The sequence below is a fragment of the Geotrypetes seraphini genome, chromosome 1, assembly GCF_902459505.1.
Source record: "Geotrypetes seraphini chromosome 1, aGeoSer1.1, whole genome shotgun sequence".
In the NCBI taxonomy this organism is placed as follows: Eukaryota; Metazoa; Chordata; class Amphibia; order Gymnophiona; family Dermophiidae; genus Geotrypetes; species Geotrypetes seraphini.
This window is the reverse complement of record NC_047084.1, coordinates 321,990,057-322,009,383: the sequence shown is the minus strand read 5'-3', so window position 1 is coordinate 322,009,383 and position 19,327 is coordinate 321,990,057. Positions and strand designations below refer to the sequence as shown.

Genomic DNA, 19,327 nt, shown 5'->3' with positions numbered 1-19,327 from the left:
CCCTGTTCAACATCTATCTTGTTTCATTGGGTAACCTTTTGCAGAGTTTAAAGCTTAAATTCTTCATCTATGCAGAGGATATCACTATTGTTAGCCTGCTAAGCTCTCTTACATCTGAGCTTATAAATTCCCTATCAATCATTCTAACTCAGGTTGAACTCTGGATGTCTGCTTTTAGACTAAAATTAAATACAGAAAAGACCAAATTCTTTTTAGCTGCCCGTAATGATAAAATCACGGAAACTATGATACACGTGAATGGGATGAATTATAATATTGAACAATCTCTAAAAATACTAGGAGTAACCTTGGATAAACACCTTACATTAGAAAAGCATTCTGATTTAGTGTTTAAGAAAAGTATTTCAGTGCTTTGGAAACTCCGTACTATTAAAAAATATTTTGACGAAGTTTCCTTTTGTCTACTAGTCCAATCCTCTATTCTGAGTATTCTCGACTATTGCAATATTATTTATGTAGGCGCTCCCAAGAAAATTATTAAAAAGTTAAGGGTGGTCCACAACACAGCTGTTCGCCTTATTTATGGCCTAAAGAAATGGGAACATATCACCCTCTCCTATTAAAAGCTCCATTGGCTGCCATTTGACTCCAGAGTTCTGTTCAAGTTTTCTTGTTTCTGTTATAAAATAACATTTGGTATGCTTCCGAGTTACCTAAACTCTCATTTTAATCTGAGTTATACAAACAAGAGTTCTCAAAGATTACATTTGTTCGCCTATCCCTCAGTAAAATTTTGCCAGTATAAAAGGTTTTGTGAAAGAATCTTTGCCTTTCAGGCAGCTAAATTAAGTATTTGGCTTGCTCGGTGTGTGTTAGAAGCCTCTTCTTACCTGGATTTTAGAAAACAGATAAAAAACTCAATTATTTAATACTTTTTTATATTTTTATCTTGCTTTCTAAAATTCTCCGCATTCTTTTATACTGCATGCATTATATAATTTATGTATTTCTTCCACTAGTCCAGTTGTTGTGAACCGCATAGAACTCTCGGGTATGGCGGTATATAAAAATGAATTTATTATTATTATTATTAGAACCACTTATACAAAGCAATAAAATAAATTCACCTAGGACCCAATATTCATTTGGCAGTGTTTTGATTACCCGCTACCAGCATTAAACCCAGATATGCAATGCTGGGCTATGTCCGGCAGCCAGCATTAAATATCCAGTATTTTTTGGCTACTGAACACTGACCCAGTTAAGCCAATATTTCCCCTTTGCCGGGTTTTGAAAAGTCTCCCTCAAAATCACTGTTGGGCAGGAGGGCAATGCAATGACATCACTCGAGGGCACATGACATCATTGTGCCGCATGCGCGCATACCCTCCTGCCCGACCAGAGCAGGGGGTGGAGCTGGTGCTGGGGCGGGGCTAGGGCGGGACTGGGGTGTGATGGGGCAGGGGTGGGTGGAACAGGGCGGGCCTGGGGGTCTGGATTTTCCGAATGGAAAATCTGGTAACCCTAAATATTCAGCAGCTGACCAGTTAAGTTATAGCAGTTAAAGATAGGACTGCTATTTATGCGGATTGATTTAATAATTAATCTTATCCGGTCCAGTATGGCAATTCTTATGTTCTTATGTAATATCTGTGCCTAACTGGACAAGTTGCATAAGCCAATTTAGCAGTTGGTGCTAATAACACATTCAGCGGGATATAACTTGGTATCTCCCAATGAATATTCGCAATTAGCCCCCCCCAACCCCCTAAAAAAAGAACCCAACAACACTTTTACAACAACTGATACCTGCTGCTATAACATTTTTGTCTTATTTATATAAAAATAGCTACTCACACTGCTGGACTTGGAAGAGTCACAATCTCCAATAATGCACAAAAACTTCAAATGGAGTGACTCATCAATACTTAGTTACTACCACCAATGATATAATCATTCACACCATGTTCCTCAGAACGCCACACAAAAAAATAATAGTGTGGTAGCCGTCCTCAAGGGAACCATATACGGTGTGACTTATCCAATAGATAGACCAATACTTTCATTTAGATGTGTTAAAATCTCTAATCGTCTCTATTTATAGTCATTTAAGTGCCAGTGCTCATATTAAGGTAAACTACCAAATATAATGTATAAATATCACTTAGCTTAGAACAGCTCTGCCTCGATCCCCACCGACGCGCTTCATTCTTTCATCAGGGTCGGGGAAGGAGAATGCAGAGTAGTTCAGAAACTTAGCATTAGCTAAATCCATTAAGAGTTCGCCGGGACTTGGAAGAGGACATATTAACAGAAAAAATGTTTTCCCTCTAGATTACCTTGTCGATTTTAGACACAGAATCATATGGCAAACAAGAACTATGAACTCATTAAGCTACTATATAGTCCACTAGAGTTTCAGTTTCACAGCTCACTGCTCCAGGACTGAAAATCCTTCAGACCCACTGCATATTCCCTGTGTGCTTCAGTTTCTAGCACTTTTCTTTTCAAGGCTAGCCCCGCCGAACAAATGCATATTTAAGTTCCTCACAGCCATATACTCTTCATATCAGATGAAAAATGTATGTTGGGCGAGCAAGCCTCATGCTGATTATGCTGTGTAATTACTGGATTGTAGACTTTCAACATGTCCCTGCAGGGACAAGAATTCTTTTGGTGCCTCCCTTTTCTATACCCTCTCTCGTTTGCCTTACTCTCAGAAGGCACTCCAAAATCAAAGGCACAGATATGAGTTTTCATCTAATTCTACAGTTATAAGTCTCCATTTAAAAACATTACTGCACTGCTGAATTAACTTGTCTCTTACACAAATCTTTGGCTGCTGTGAAACAGGAGCTTAAGCCCTTTCAGCGCTTTAAAGGTACAATTACTGTATGACAGCTGTAATAACAAAATTACACTGAATTAACAACCCCAACAACAATGCAAACATTAATCATATCTCGCTGTCCTTTGTCACAGCATGGCAGCATATTATCAGTGACTTTCTAGTCTCGGGGGAAAAAGGAAGTATGCGTTTTTTTTTGTTTTTTTTTCTAGAACCACAGAATTTTGTGGTGGGAATAAAACTGACAGTATGAATTAGGAATGAAAACTGAAGTCATTGGGTATCCTTCCAAACAGGATGGCATCAAACAGCAAGATGCTTATCATAATCTACGTAGGGGATTGTGCAATATAATTCATGCTAGAAAAAAAAAAAAAATTTGGCATGCAACTCAGTAAAATGTTTATGTCCCAGGAAAGAATACATAACACAAAGCAGAAAATACGTTTCAGTAGTCATAATGAAGTTTGACAGAGAATCATAACCTATATAGCACAGTAAAATCCAAATCCAAACACAAAACAAATATACTCAAAATCATCGAAAGTCATCATTGGTTTCTCAGCTTGCCAAGCAAATAAGCAGTCTACCCAGACACCTAAACAGTGTTCTCCCCAGAAATGTTTTCCAGCCGGGTGGCATGAAAAAGTAGCCAGGTGGGGCAGGACGGCGAAATTTGGTGGTGGGGAAAATTAAGGGCTCCTTTTACTAAGCTGAATAGCGTTTTTAGCACGTGCAGAATTGCCGCGCTACATGGCTAGAACTAACGCCAGCTCAATGCTGGCGTTAGCGTCTAGCACGTGCGGCAATTCTGCGCGAGCTAAGCACGTGGTAAAACCACTAGCTCAGCTTAGTAAAAGGAGCCCTAAATGTGTACTATTTGTATTAGTTAATTATTATTAGTTATTTTCCAATGCTCAATATGGCAGTCTTTCTTAAGGTTTGACACTTGTTCCATAATTTTTTATTAAATTTAAGAAGTATCCAATTCTAGAAGTGAATAATTAGATATTTGCCCTCTTTCAAATGGTATAGAGCAGCGTCTCTCAAACTTTTTTTTAACTCCGGCACACTAAACGGAGCAAATGTTTTTCATGGCTGGAAAAAATATCTGGGGAGAAAACTGTTGCCGTTAGTTTTCAAGGTCCAATCACGTCAAAAAATGATGCTTATCTGGGCAGTTGTATAATAAAAAGAATGGATAAGATAACATGAGAAGTGAAATTGTCATGAATCAGAGGGATACATACCCTGTAGGTCCTAGAAGCAGGCTTGTGGATTAGATATAAACTATGAAGGCAGTGGTGTACCCAGTATATGTGACACCCGAGGCTCATCATTTTTTGAAAAACATGATTTTTAGTAACAATCCACATATCACACAAGAGTGTACCTAGGAAAAGGCAACATCTTATATACTGCAGTGAGCAGTAAACATAGAAACATAGAAAGATGACGGCAGAAAAGGGCTACAGCCCACCAAGTCTGCCCACTCTACTGACCCACCCCATTAAGTCTGAGTGCTAATGACCCAGCTCCTTAACTTGACCCTCGCAGGGATCCCACGTGGATGTCCCATCTATTCTTAAAGTCGAGCATGCTGGTGGCCCTGATCACCTGCACCGGAAGTTTGTTCCAGTGATCCACCACCCTTTCTGTGAAGAAATACTTCCTGGTGTCACCACTAAATTTCCCTCCTCTGAGTTTGTGCGGGTGCCCCCTTGAGACCGAGGGTCCCTTGGGAAAGAATATGTCATTTTCCACCTCGACACGACCTGTGACGTACTTAAATGTGACGTACTTAAATGTCTCTATCATGTCACCCCTTTCCCTGCGCTCTTCTAGAGTATAGAGCTGCAATTTGCCCAGTCTTTCTTCGTATGAGAGACTCTTGAGTCCGGAGACCATCCTAGTGGCCATCTGCTGGACCGACTCAGCTCGAAGCACATCTTTACGGTAATGTGGCCTCCAGAATTGCACACAGTATTCCAGATGAGGTCTCACCATGGTTCTGTAAAGTGGCATTATGACTTCAGGTTTGCGGCTAACGAAGCTTCTATTGATACATCCCATCATTTGCCTTGCCTTGGATGAGGCCTTCTCTACTTGTTTGGCAGCCTTCATGTCTGCACTGATGATTACTCCCAAGTCCCGTTCTTCTGAAGTCCTAGCTAGTGTTTCTCCAATCAAGGTGTATGTTCTGCATGGATTTCTGCTGCCGAGATGCATGACCTTACACTTCTTAGCATTGAAGCCCAGCTGCCATGTCGAGGACCAGTTTTCCAACGTGATCAGATCCTGCGTCATACTATCCTTGAGACTGCTTTCGCTTACTGTATTACACAGTTTGGCATCGTCGGCAAACAGTGCTACTTTACCCTGAAGCCCTCGGGTCAAGTCCCTTATGAATATGTTGAAAAGGGATGGTCCCAGGACTGAGCCCTGCGGCACTCCACTGGTCACCTCCGAAGTCTCAGAGAGGGTGCCGTTGACCATCACCCTCTGAAGTCTTCCACTCAGCCAATCATTGACCCATGCAGTTAGTTTCTCACCTAACCCCATCGATTTCATCTTGTTTAATAGTCTACGGTGTGGGACACTGTCAAAAGCTTTACTGAAATCCAAGTACACTATGTCCAGAGACTCTCCCGAGTCTAGCTTTCCTGTCACCCAATCAAAGAAGCTGATAAGATTGGATTGGCATGACCTGCCCCTAGTGAATCCATGTTGACAGGGATCCCTTAGATTCCCCTCATCCAATATCGTGTCTAATTTACCTTTAAGTAGAGTTTCCATGAGTTTACACACTATTGATGTGAGACTCACCGGTCTGTAATTCGCAGTCTCTGCTCTGCAACCCTTTTTGTGCAGAGGAATGACGTTAGCTGTTTTCCAGTCCAGGGAGACTCTCCCCGTACTTAGGGAGAGATTGAAGAGCATGGCAAATGGTTTTGCCAGAACATCGCATAGCTCTCTGAGCATTCTTGGGTGCAAATTGTCCGGTCCCATGGTTTTTTTCACCTTGAGTCTTGACAGTTCTCTGTAAACATCAGCTGTTGTGAACTCAAAATTCTGAAATGGGTCTTCCATGCTTTGCTTTGTTTCCAGCCGTGGCCCGTGCCCTGGTGCCTCGCAGGTAAAGACTGAACAGAAGTAATCATTCAGTAGTTTGGCTTTATCGGAATCTGTTTCCACATAATTCCCGTCTGGCGTTCTAAGGCGTACTATCCCGTTTGTGTTCTTTTTCCTGTCGCTAATGTACCTGAAGAAGGATTTGTCCCCTTTCTTAATGTTCTTCGCTAGAGTTTCTTCCATTTGAAGCTTGGCCTCCCTGACTGCTGTTTTGACCGCTGTAGACTTTGTCCTGTATTCAATGTTTGCTTCCTTTTCCCCGGTGCATTTGTATGAGAGAAATGCTCTTTTCTTCTCCTTGACGAGGTACAAGACCTAATCAGTGAACCATTGGGGTTTCTTTTTCCTTTGTTGTTTAGTTACCGATTTTATGTAGCGGATAGTTGCCTCGTGAAGGGTTGATTTCAAGGTTGACCACATAGCTTCCACATTATCAGTTACTTCTTGAACCTGCAGCGTCTGATGGACGAAATCTCCCATGCGTGCGAAGTCAGTGCCCCGGAAATTGAGTACCCTTGTTTTTGTTTGTGATCTAGGGAAGCCTTTCTTAAGGTTAAACCATACCATGTTATGATCACTGGTGGCTAGCGTTTCTCCCACCGAGACCTCCGAGACGCTTTCCCCGTTCGTAAGTACCAGGTCCAGGATGGCCTGGGCTCTAGTACCATTTGTTTGAGCCGTACTCCCTTCATGGACGTCAATACACCCATTGTAAAACTAAACAAGCCAGCCTAGTATAGATCAATCCTACACCATCAATCCTAACTGAAAACCATGTCTTTCAAACACACAGAACACAGAAAACACCTTCGCCTAGTATGGAATATGTAATCAGAAACTAACCCTTCTCCCTTTTACAAAACTGTAATGTGGTTTTTAGCCATGGTGATAACAGCTCAGACTCTCATAGAATTCTGAGCAATTACCACCATGGCTGGTGCTAAAAAAACGCTCTACAGTTTTGTAAAAGGGGGGATAAAATAGAAAAACGTAGACAAAGGTTAAATTGAACCACCAAGAAGCTGGACTCTGCATACAATGCAACACCACAGAAACAGCGATGCATCTCCCCTAAAGCAAAAAAATAAATAAATATAATTTTTTTCTACATTGTCTTCTCTGGTTTCTGCTTTCCTCATAGTCTTGTCACTCTCTTCCTTTCATCCACTGTCTACCCTCTCTCTGCCCCTTCTATATGGCATCTTCTCTCCTTGTATTACACTTCCATCTCTCCCTTCACCCCTATTATTCCGGCATCCATCTTCTTCCCTTCCCTCCTCCAATGGTCTGGCATCTCTCTCCTCTTCTTCCCTTCCCTCTCCCACACCCACATAGTCTGGCATTTCACTCTCTCCTCTCCCTTCCCCCCATTTCCATCAGCATCTGCCCCCTTTCTTTCCCTCCAACCCAATTCCATCCAGTATCCTTCCCCCTTATGTTTCTCTCTCCTTTCCTTGCACACCAATTCCATCAGCATCTGCCCACCTTTCTCTCCCTCCACCACCCTTCCATACCACCCTGATCCCCTTTTTCTCCCTCCACTACCCTTCTATGCTCCTCTATCCCTCCAAACCAGCAAGGTCCCATGATGACTGCTTCTGTTGCCTCTGCCTCTGGAAGATGTAAGTGACGTTGGAGGGGGTGGGCCGGCAGACGCAGGGAGTTGCGGCAAGGTTCCGCAATGACTGCAGCTGTCGGTCCACCCCTTTCGACGTCACTTACGTCTTCCGGAGGCAGAGGCGGCAAATGCAGTCATTGTGGGACCTTCCTGCACTTCAGTGCGGCTGCCAACTCTGCTTCGGAATAAGTACGGCAGCCGCGCTGAGGTGCAGGTGCCATTTAGAGCAGCTCGGAAGGTTCTGGATCCAGCCGGCTGTGTACCCCCCTAGGGCTGGCACCTGGGGCGGTCTGCCACTGTATGAAGGGACAAAAAATAATAAAAGAATGGATAACTTGACCGATTTAGACATGTCATACAATTATAACCACAAAAATATATCGTAAAATGTAATTCTAAACTCAAAAGACTGCAGACGAAAAGCAGACTATAGAAAGGAAACCAGAAAAGACCAAACCCATAGTACTAAGATCCAAATGCTAAAATCGGACATGTCCATTATGAAGAGACATGTGTATCACCGCTAATTATAACGAGTGAGTCTTTAAAATATGAGACGGTAACGGATAGCCAGACCTTGTGGATGGAAGTGAAAAATACTGGAGCCAAAATCAAAGCACCGTGATGAAACTTGAATGGAAATATGGATACCAATTTATACTTTTGAGTAAAATTGCGATGCAAACATGTCATAGAAAAGAATAAATAATGTGTAAACTAAAAACCAAGAACAATATATTGTAACACCGAACTCAGAATTAATGAAATAACATGCTAAAAGAACTTAACCCCCCTCCCCCTAAAATAGGGCATATACATACTTAAAATGATGGCTGGTTACAAACAGTATGCCTAGACTCCCCAAATCCTAATGCATTTTCCAACTATCAACCTTATAATCTCCCTGGGAATGCCCAGGCCAGTTCTTTTGTAAACCGCCTAGAACTGAAAGGTTTTGGCGTGATAGAAGACACCAATGTAATGTAATGTAATGTAGACTATATAGACCTAAACAGGGCAAAAGTAAACGTATGGGAAATGAACAGCTGATAAAACAGTGTATCTTGAAAACATAAGCCGATAGTAGCTCAAAGACAAGCCGACCGGGTAGATGAAAAGTGAAACCTGGGAAAGATCTAAATTATTGTTCAAATGAGCTTCTATTAAAACCAAAGAATAAAACCACAGCACTCAGGAAAGTAAAAAAGGGAAAGTAAAATGGACTTACCGAAAAGGTCTCTGCACTGATGAGATAAACTCGGACGCAGAATAAATATGAACATGCGACAGTGGGGCTATGATATTTGATCTGTTGAAAGAGGCGCTAAAAAAGTGTTGGCAGTGGATTGGATGCACACTGATAGGGGAGGGGCATCGGGCTGTTAAAAAAGGCAGCTTTAATAAATAAATGAAAATATTGGTGAAAAACTAAATAAAAAACCAAAACCATGATAAAATGCCGAACCTGACTGCAAGTGGTAATGAAAGTAGCATAAGGCACCCGTAGTACTGTTAGTGCCAGAGCTGCTTAGAATAAAGAACCGTGCTGTACATGAGGAGATAAGATGTAAAGTGCTGGCCCCTCACTGCACCATTTGATAAAACTAAGGAACGATGTTCTAGAGCAGGGGAGCCCACACTTTTTGGGCTTGCAAGCTACTTTTAAAATGACCAAGTCAAAATGATCTACCAACAATAAAATAAAAAAAAAAAACACAAAGCACACTGTACGCATAGAAAATGCTAATTATCATTCCTATTCCGGGGTTTTTTCAAAGAGGTCAAAGCAGATGACTCTGTTACCTCAGTAAAAACCATACAAAATAGACAAATATACCCCCTCCCTTTTTACTAAACCACGACAGCAGTTTTTAGTGCAGAGAGCTGCACTGAAAGCCCAGCGCTGCTCTCGACGCTTATAGGCTCCCTGCGCTAAAAACCTCTATTGCGGTTTAGTAAAAGGGGACCATAGTGTAAAATATAGACTGCAGATATAAATTCAGACACATTTTGATCACTAAATTTAAAATAAAATCATTTTTCCTACCTTGTTGTCTGGTGATTTCATGAGTCTCTGGTTGCACTTTCTTTTTCTGACTGTGCATCCAATCTTTCTTCCCTTCTTTCAGCCTGTATGCTTCCTCTCCTCCAGACCTCATTCCCTCCCCCAACTTTTTCTTCCTCTCTCCCTGCCCTTTCTTTCCCCCTGCCTCTCTTTCTTTCTTTCTTTCTTCATGCCCCCTTTCTTTTTTTCTATTTCTCTTCTATCCTTCTGTCTCCCTGCCTGCCCTCTTTCTTTCTCTCTTCAAGCCCCCTTTCTTTTTTTCTGTTTCTCTTCTTTCCTTCTGTCTCCCTGCCTGCCTTCTTTCTTTCTTTCTCCATGCCTTCCCCAAAGCCACTGTCATTGCCGCTGCCATCGGAGAACAGGCCCCCAAGCCGCCGCCTTCAGATAACAGGCACCAAAGCCACCGCCCCAAGCTCTCCCTGCTTCGGGCTGACCAGCTTTCCTCTCCCCGACGTCAATTCTGCTGTCGGGGAGAGGAAGGCTGATCGGCCCAAGATCGCGATCGACCTATTGGGGAAATACTGCCGGGTCCTGCCTTCGCAGAAACAGAAAGTAGGCAGGACCCGGCAGCAAGAAGAGCAAATTGTAAGCTTCACTGACCTGTCTCCCGCCTTAGCCCGTAGCGAACACATGCTTTGGGGCTCTAACATGTGCGTGCCAGCTTCCCTTCTCTTCTCTTCCCTCCCCCCTGGACATAACTTTCGGTTTCAGAGGGAAGAGAAGGGAAGCAACCCAATTAGTATTCCGCGCGTTAAACCGCTACCGCGCCTTTGTAAAAGGACCCCCAACTGTTACATTAACATTAACTGCCCCTCCCATGGCTACATTCCCTTTTCAGTTACAAGCTAAAAGATTTGCCTGTGCATCTTTACAGAACGGGTTGTACCTAAAGAACACTGGCACCTCCTTTCTTCTCTTGCCCCCAATTTCTTTTCCATGCTTTTAATACTTACTTATGCATTATCATATGATACTGTGCTGTTTGGTATGGCAATGAGAGCAAAAAGTCAGATATCTACAAATAATAACAAATTATTACTTATAATGACTGGGGTTGCCATTCAACAAATTACATATAATTGGAAAAATTGGAATAGATTAAATTATAATTTTTGGTGGAACTCCTTATGTCATATTTATAAAATGGAGAGACTTATTGCAATACAACAGGGTTGTTTCAGGAAATTTCAAGAAATTTGGGAGCCATTAACAAAGTATTGTAATGATTAGAAAAATCTTGTTTCCCTTAAATTTACAAGTTCAATTATGGAGTGGGAGGGAGGGTATTTTTATTGTTACATGTTGTATAAGTATTGATTCTATGATAGATAAGGGTGGGGAGGGGGGGAGATAAGAGAATATTATATGTATCATTGTTGATTATTAAGTGATAAGTGATATATTTATGGTTATTTGTATGGATATGTTATCACACTTATTATAAGTTTAAAAATGAATAAAGATTAAAAAAAAAAAATACTTACTTATGGATATAACTCTTTCCTATTGCCTATTCCTATAGCAGAACCCGGCATTGGTGTGTCTAAAATTTATGTGCCACATTTATAACCCAGATGCCATTCTAAGAGAGGCTTCCACTTTGTGGTATAAGCTGCCTATTGCCCCATAACAGTACATATAGTAAAGTAGTGGTCCCCAACCCTGTCCTGAGGACCACCAGGCCAATCGGGTTTTCAGGCTAGCCCTAATGAATTTGCATAAGAGAGATTCACATATAATGGACGTGACAGGCATGCAAATTTGCTCTATGCATATTCATTAGGGCTAGCCTGAAAACCTGACTGGCCTGGTAGTCCTCCAGGACAGGGTTGCAGTAAAGAACATCTTGAAAAAGTGAAACCAAGTAGACAACATAGTAGCACTTTGTGAGTAAGAATTATGAAAACCAGATCTGGCTCTTTTCCTTTCCAAATCATTTGATGAAAAACATTGATTTCCTATCCCAGTGTTCTTCAATGCAAGGCCTGAGAGCCAATGGTGGGCCTTTGATAGCTTTAAGGCGGCCCTCATCAGCATTCTGGCTTTCTTTCTGCTACTTTTTGCCTCTAATCAAGCTCATGACAAAGGGTAAAGTAGATGGGAAGAAATGTCACATGCTTGAAGGACAAGGCATGTCTCAGTAGACAAAAAGCATGCATTTGGAAAGGTTCACCTCCATGAATACACCCTCAATTAAAAATGTGAAAGCAGATTGGTGGGGTAGATGTTAACACACTGGTCAGCGGTGTCGTGGCCTTGCATGGGAAGATATTTGGTGGCTCTCCTTCAGCTCATTTGGATTCAAAGTGGCTGCAGCTTAAAAATGAGTGAAGTCCAATGTGTTATCCCATGAAAGTCCATTTTGTTTCTATATACTTTAAGCAATAATTGTGCTAAGTAAAATCAAAACATAAATCTGTGCAGCTACATATTATATGGGAAACACAATGGCTTACAACCCTATTATTTGCAATTTTGCATTTCTTGAATCACCAACTTGAAAGCTCAGTTAACTACATACATATAATAGGCATATGCTGCTGTCATTTTACTTAGAAGATATTAAAGTAAAGCATTGAAAAATTCAGCTCACTTCAGCTAAAGAATAGCCTGCTAAGCCTAAAATATTTCAGACTGTGCAGTAAATGTATTAGGTCAGGAAACTATCCATCTGTTGTAATAGCCATGGCTCATTTGAATAAGTATGATGTTAAGTGAATTGGAGAACACCGTCCATTGCATTTTACTGTCACAAGGTTTCATTTTGATACTCTTCTCCCACAGCCTTCTTACCACCACCAGATCCCCCACCTTATAATTCCATGATTAACTGTAAAGCTAGCAAGTTTACACCACATTGAAGAGGAGGTGTCAATAAAGAACTGTAATTAGACATTTTAGGAAAAAGAAAAATAGCTTAACTCGTTGCTCAAATAAAAAAGGAGCCAATTGGTATAAACAATGATAAAAGGGATGGTAAACCTCTTCAACCTGTTTTTCATTTTAATACCCTATATTTCATTCTCTAAATCTAGAGAGGTAAAGCAACACAAAATGTCAATCCTGGAAATTTTGTTGTAGAAACAGACATAGAACTTGAGAACTGGGACTTGGCAATTTTTGTACTAAGAAACATAGATAAGTGCTGAGGTTCAAAAAAAATATATACCTCCTAATGGGTGATCTAAAATTTACAGGTGTAGGGATCCTTCCATGACACTCACTAGCTAGGTATGTAACTACATTCAAGACCATACCAACTCAGTGTAGAGGGGTGGTGTGTGCCATTTGGTTACAGCATCCCCTTTCTGGGATGGCTGCAATGGTACTGCCTACTCCTATATAAATCAGAAATACTTAAGGTCATGGTGGCAGATTTCTGTGTATTTGCTAAGAGAAGCAGTGCCTGTTTAGGGCTTAGCCTTAGCCTAGTTGAGTTTGTATCTTATGGGGAAAGCCCCCTTGAGTTTAAGCTGGTGTCAAATATAAGGTTAATGTGACTAAGGAGTGGAACATTAGCTTCCCCCTCAATCAAAAAGATGCTTACATCAACATTCCAGGTCACATAAAGTATTTCAGATTTCGAGTAGGGAAACACTATTACCACAGTACCACGTCCCACCATTTGGCCTCACATCCACTTCCAGAGTCTTTACAAAATGTCTAGCAGTAGTCACAATGTCACTAAACAGAATGAGAGTTCATGTGTTTCCCTAACTGGACAATTGGCTGGTCAAGAGCACATCCAAGGAGGGTGCTTAAGAATCAATGTGGAAGACTATTTGGGTATTAGAGCTACTAGAGCTCATTGTCAACTACCCAACGTCCCAGCTACTCCTTGTTCAATGCTGGAGTTCATTGGAGCCCCTACTAAACACAGTGCACACTCAAGCCTACCTATCTTTGGCTCATACTGAGGCCCTAATGGACATTGATACTGAAGTTCCAGAGAGCCAGCAGGTATCAGCTTGGCAGATGTTGAGGTTACTGGGCCACATGGCTTCCATTGTTGTGTCATGCCCATGGAATGTTTTGACTCGAGAAGTGTCCAATGAACCCTAGCTTCTTAGTGGACCCAGCCCATGCCATCTTCACAACCCCAAAGCTCACCTTATCACCACTTGTGGACAATCCAGCCTAATTTTACCCTAGGACTCCCCATTCCAAATTCCTCTGCCCCAGAAAATTCTGACCATGGATGCATCGACTCTAGGGTGGGGAGCCCATATAGATAGGCTTCACACTAAGAGATAATGGTCTGCTCAGGATTCCAGTTATCAGATCAACCTTCTAGAGCTATGGGACAATTTGGAATGCTCTAAAGCCTACTAATAAATGAATCAACATTTGCTGTTGTGTAGGAAATGAATATTCCAGAGTCATGTCTAGTAGGGCTCCTAGTAGCTCCAGAATCCAAATGGTCATGTTGGTTTATTTTTTTCTACCTTCCTCTGATATATCCTTGACCAGCCAATTGTCTAAATAGGGATACACATGCATCCCCCACCCCCACCCCAGTCGGCATAGCAATATTGCAATGATTATTAGACACTTTGGGGCAAATATTCAAAGTAATTTAAGCTGGCATGAAGTTCTCCTGTCTACTTAAATTGCTTCCCATTGCCTAAGTGGGCTTTTCAGTGACACTTAATTGGAGAATGTTGCTGAATATCCCCCAAAGACACCCACAATTAAAAAGTGGGCAGGTCTGCAGCAGCACTAGGGAGGAGCCCCAGGTTTCATAGGTGAAAGCAATATTAATGTCAGCGCCTGAATAGGTAAATGGCTTAATTTAGGCCAGTTCAAGTTTAAAACAGAAAAACAAAAACATGAGTTTGTTTATTTAGAAGCTGTTATATGCCATCTTTCAAGCCTCAGAACAGTTCAGTGTTACTTAGTAATAATAACATTCCTATGTTTATCACAATGCAAGAGATTTAAATTCTTGATCTGAACAAATTTAAGTCTGATTATCTTGATTCAGTCATGATATATAAAGAGGCATTTCGATATGATGTTAAATCAGAGTTTAGATGTTTTGCATAAGATGCACAAAAATCTAGTACCTAATAAGCCCATTTTCAAAATGCAAAACGTCTACCTTGTTTTTTCAAAAATGGCCGTTTTGTTTTCAGATGTGTATCTATCTTTTTGAACCTTTAAAAAAAAAACAAACCACATCCAAACAAAAAATGCAAAAATCAAACTATCGGAATAATAATAATAATTTTCTTTTTTTATATACCGCCCAACCAATAGTTCTGGGCGGTTCATAACAAGAGAACTGTTACATTTCAGCAAAAATACAGAGTCAGAGAATACATTTTGATAAAAATACTAAATCAAAGACTACTTAAAAAAAATATATCTAATGGAGATTCTCAAAAATTCCTCAACAAGCTATTCCTCCTCTTAATAAGATATATTATATTCCGAGTACTACGACTAAGGCCGCTGAAGAAGGAAATTTGGTAATTGAAAAAGATTTGACTGCAATTTTGGAGGAATCCCGTTCTGATGTTAAGGAAAGGGGGACGCTCCTAGTCTCCTTTGTATTTGAACAAGATTTAAACCTTATAATGAAACTTTATTTTCAGAATTCACATCAAGATTTTTCTGGACAAAGAATTTGGATTTATCCGGCTTTATCCAAGGTAACACAAGACTGTAGGAAAGAATTTCTTTCTATGCATGAAGAGACAAAAAGATTGTGAGCTTCTTATCTTCTAGCATATCCCTGTAAATGTTTGGTCCCCTACCTGGGGATTAAGTACACTTTTTTTCTACCATCACAATTGAGAGCCTTTCTAGATCTCTGGAGATTTGTAATTCAGATGATCAGATGGATTAAAAAAACCTGTGTGGGGTTGTTACCGGTAGTCAGCTTTCCTAATAATTAATTTTCTTGATTTATTTCTCTCCATGGAATTTAAGGGATCTCTCCTTCCCCTTTTTTGGTGGTCTAAGAAAGATAATAATTGGAATACCACTCTTACAATGTTGTACTTTGACATTTTACTTTCTGTATTGCTGTAACAAGTGTATAACTTGTGATATATTATAAATCTATAAAAATAAAGATTTTTTTTTTAAAAATACAAAATCAAAGAATATAACTATAAAATTAGCGTACAAATCTTCCAAACAGGTAAGGAGGAGGGGCCAGCAGTTTTAGTTGACTGGCTACACAGACATCCCAGCAGAGCAGTGGGGCATCTTAGGAGGTACTGTAGTGAACTTCACATAAAAGGGCCCAGGTACACATCTCACCATAACCCCTTTATAGTATAAGGTGAGCCCTTCAAAATCCACCCAAAACCTACTGGACCCAACTGTACACCCTCCTCCTCTCCTGCAAGGCAATCCCAAAAAGCAGCAGTGGTGGAAGCCGGACAGGGGAAGCAGCTCTGTGAACAGGCAGCTTGCAGCCAGCCTTGCCAGGGCCTTCCCTCTGCCATATCACTTTCTGTAAATGGATGATGTGTTAGAGGGAAGACCCTTTTTACAGCACTACCTCTACCAGCTGTTACCACCACTACTACTGTTCTGTAAGGCTTGCAGATATGTCGGATCTCAGGGAATGGTGGTGGTGGTGGTGGGGGGGTGTTGTCGGTCAGAGAGAGGCCAGACCCGCGCAAAATTGTTGCACAGAATTCTACCAAGAATAGAGTATGTTTATATTTATTAAAATTTGATATCCTTCAGAAGCTTCCAACAGTTCTCTGCGGTTAACTATTAAAACATATATTCAATAAAGAAAAGGAAGGAACTCCATAACATATAGGAAAGACCTGCAATTATATGAGAAAAAAAAAACAGGGGCATGCCTTCTAAAAAAAACACTCCATAAGACATATATTGATATTTTCTTAATAAATATGTTCATTTTGAGGAATGTCTGACCCAAAGGCAGAGTGAAAAAAATAAGTCTTTAATAGTGGCTTGAAAGCTTTAAAGTTCAGTTCAAGATGAATATTACTAGGAAGTTGGCTCCAAGAACCTGGGGCCAGATTTTAAAAAAGGCTTTACATCTAGTACATTCCCAATTTGTTCTTTTGGGTGATGGCAGAACTAATCTGTCTTGCAAAGACCTATGCACTCGTACATTTTTGGCATTTACTAATTATTAAAATATGTCTAGCTCTGAGAGACCAAATTGTGTTCTGGATGCATTCTTAAATATTTGATTATGGCTAGGGTTACCATATGGTTCCAGAAAAATATGACATAACATAAAAATATATTTATATACCGCAGTACCATGAGAGTTCTATGTAGTTTACAAAAGAAAATTAAAATGAATTACCTGAATTACAAAAAATTTTTTAGATAAATAATTTTTCAGGATTATTCGAGAGTTCCAAGATGGCAGTAGCTTACCTTCGGCGTCTCTGAGGTCGATCTAAGCAGAAGCAATTTTTCTTGTTTACCAGCATTTCCTCATCGTGGCGAGTATGCCACATTCAAAGCGAAAGGGAGCTGTTTGCCCCTGCAGCACAAACTTCTACTCCCTTACAATGCTCCATGCTCGAGTTCGTCGGAGTTGGTTCCCCGACTATCGGTGGAGAATCCGGCAGTTCCCCGGCTGGAAGAGAGGCTGGGGCTTTTTGGACTGGGAGGTTTCTCTCTCTCCCCCCCCACCGATGTCTGAGCCACCGCTGCCCCTGCCGTTCACTGCGGCTGAGCCAGGTGTGTCTCCCGATGTGACTCCTTTGAGGGAGACCCCGGCAGCAGGGGCAGTAGCAAAGCAGGAACTGCTGTAGGGAGGAGAAATCATGGGGATAGCTCCTCAAGAAAGAAAACCTGCGGCGGTATCGTTAGAGAGCATTTGGGAGGCTCTCATGAAGATTAATACTACAGTTTCCAACTCTTCTAGAGAAATTGCAGCGCTCGTGGGTACAGTTAATGCCTTGGGGGAAAAACTGCAAGGTACTACAGAGCAATTTAATATGGAAATTTCTCAGGTTAAATCTCAAGTTACCGATTTACAGAACCTAAATTCAGATCTGGTTAAAGATAAACTAAATTTAAACAAGAAAATAGAACAACTGGAAAATTATAATAGAAGATTAAATGTGCGGATTCTCAATTTTCCTCAAGTTATCGGAGTACCTCCTATAGAAATGTTAAGAAAATACCTCATTGAAGTATTAAAATACTCATCTGATCTAATTCCACCAGTTAATCGGGTGTACTATATTCCATCAAAGAAACAGATAGAAACTACTCCTGGATTAGGAGCAGCTGTGGAACAATTAAATCTTACAGAAATAACTGAATCATCAATTACAGATTCCACAGAGAGATCCATACTATTAGTTTCTTTTGTTTTTGAGCAAGACACAAATTCACATTTCAGACTATACTTTCGGAATTCTCATCTACCATTTCTGGGGAAAAGGGTTGGGATATACCCAGATGTTGCAAGACAAACACAAGAACGGAGTAAACTTTTTCTAGCAATGAGAACTGTGACAGTGACACTGGGCGCATCCTTTCTGCTTGCCTATCCATGTAAATGTTTAGTTAAATACCTTGCAGTTAAATATGTTTTCTATTTACCTGAACACTTGCGCGCTTTTCTTGATTTGAAGAAGTTGTCTACTGGTAGTGTTAATTAATGTAATATAGGGAACCTTCTGTTAAGCCTATTCCAGATTACTTATTACGTTATTATTGTTGTTTCTCTTCACATTTTTCAGGAACTCTCCAATCATGGATTGTGGTCTAAGAAGGTTTTAATATTTTCCTTTTTCTCTCGGGATTTACTTTGTATTGTAATGCAACTGTTTTCTTAAGCAAGGTTATCTTGTGTTAATTTTGAAAATTCAATAAAGATAAAGTTTAAAAAAATAATAATTTTTCAGTAGTTTCCTAAAGTGCAAGTAAGAGAAAGAAATAACCAACAAACCTGCAAATTCTTTATCCGATGAAGCTGTCTGATAAGATAAGTCATCGAAAATAACTTACATATACAACCCTTTACTGATGGGAAAACAAAGAGGTTACTATTACGTCTTGGGTGTCCTTAATTAATAAATGTGAAATGTCACAAGATAATCAGGAGGACAGATTGGGATATCTGGGTTTTACTTCCATCACTTTCAATGGAAATAAAACCCAGAAGTCTCAATCTGTCCTGCTTACTTCCATTGCTTTCAATGGAAGTAAAACCCGGATGTCTCAATCTGTCCTCCTTTTTCTGGAGCCATATGGTAACCCTAATTATAGTAGGAAAACACCGAAGTCATAAAAACCCACCCTACTTTAATCCAGCAGTATTGAGATCCTTCTAGAAAATAGGTTTCGAAAATAGCAAATTGGAAGGGTTTGTCGAGAAAAACGTCTATCTACACCTTTATGCCACGTTTTGGATGGTTTTCTTTTTTGAAGATGAGCACCCTATCTTTGAGAATATATATTTTTTAAACCCACTTACATGAATAAGCAGAATTAAGACATTCAGAATAATTCTTCAAATCTGTACAGCATAAAGATTCTTTTTCTATATTTTCTCTTAAAACATGACATCTATATGAAAATCACTTTCCATAAATGAAGTTCAGAGAATGCTGTACTTTATAGCTACTGCATGTAAGTAGCATTTTTATCTTTTGTGCTACTCAAAGAACTGCAAAAACTGTATGAAGGTGATGCAGTAATTACAGAGTCTACTGACAAATGAGCACATGAAACACATACT

At 40.4% G+C, this 19,327-nt stretch overlaps 1 protein-coding gene across 4 annotated transcripts in view; it reads right to left on the bottom strand.

Moving 5' to 3' along the window:
- PPP3CA (protein phosphatase 3 catalytic subunit alpha) overlaps nt 1-19,327 on the bottom strand; it is a 654,035-nt gene that overhangs the window by 241,794 nt on the left and 392,914 nt on the right. The gene's annotated exons all lie outside the window — the stretch shown is intronic.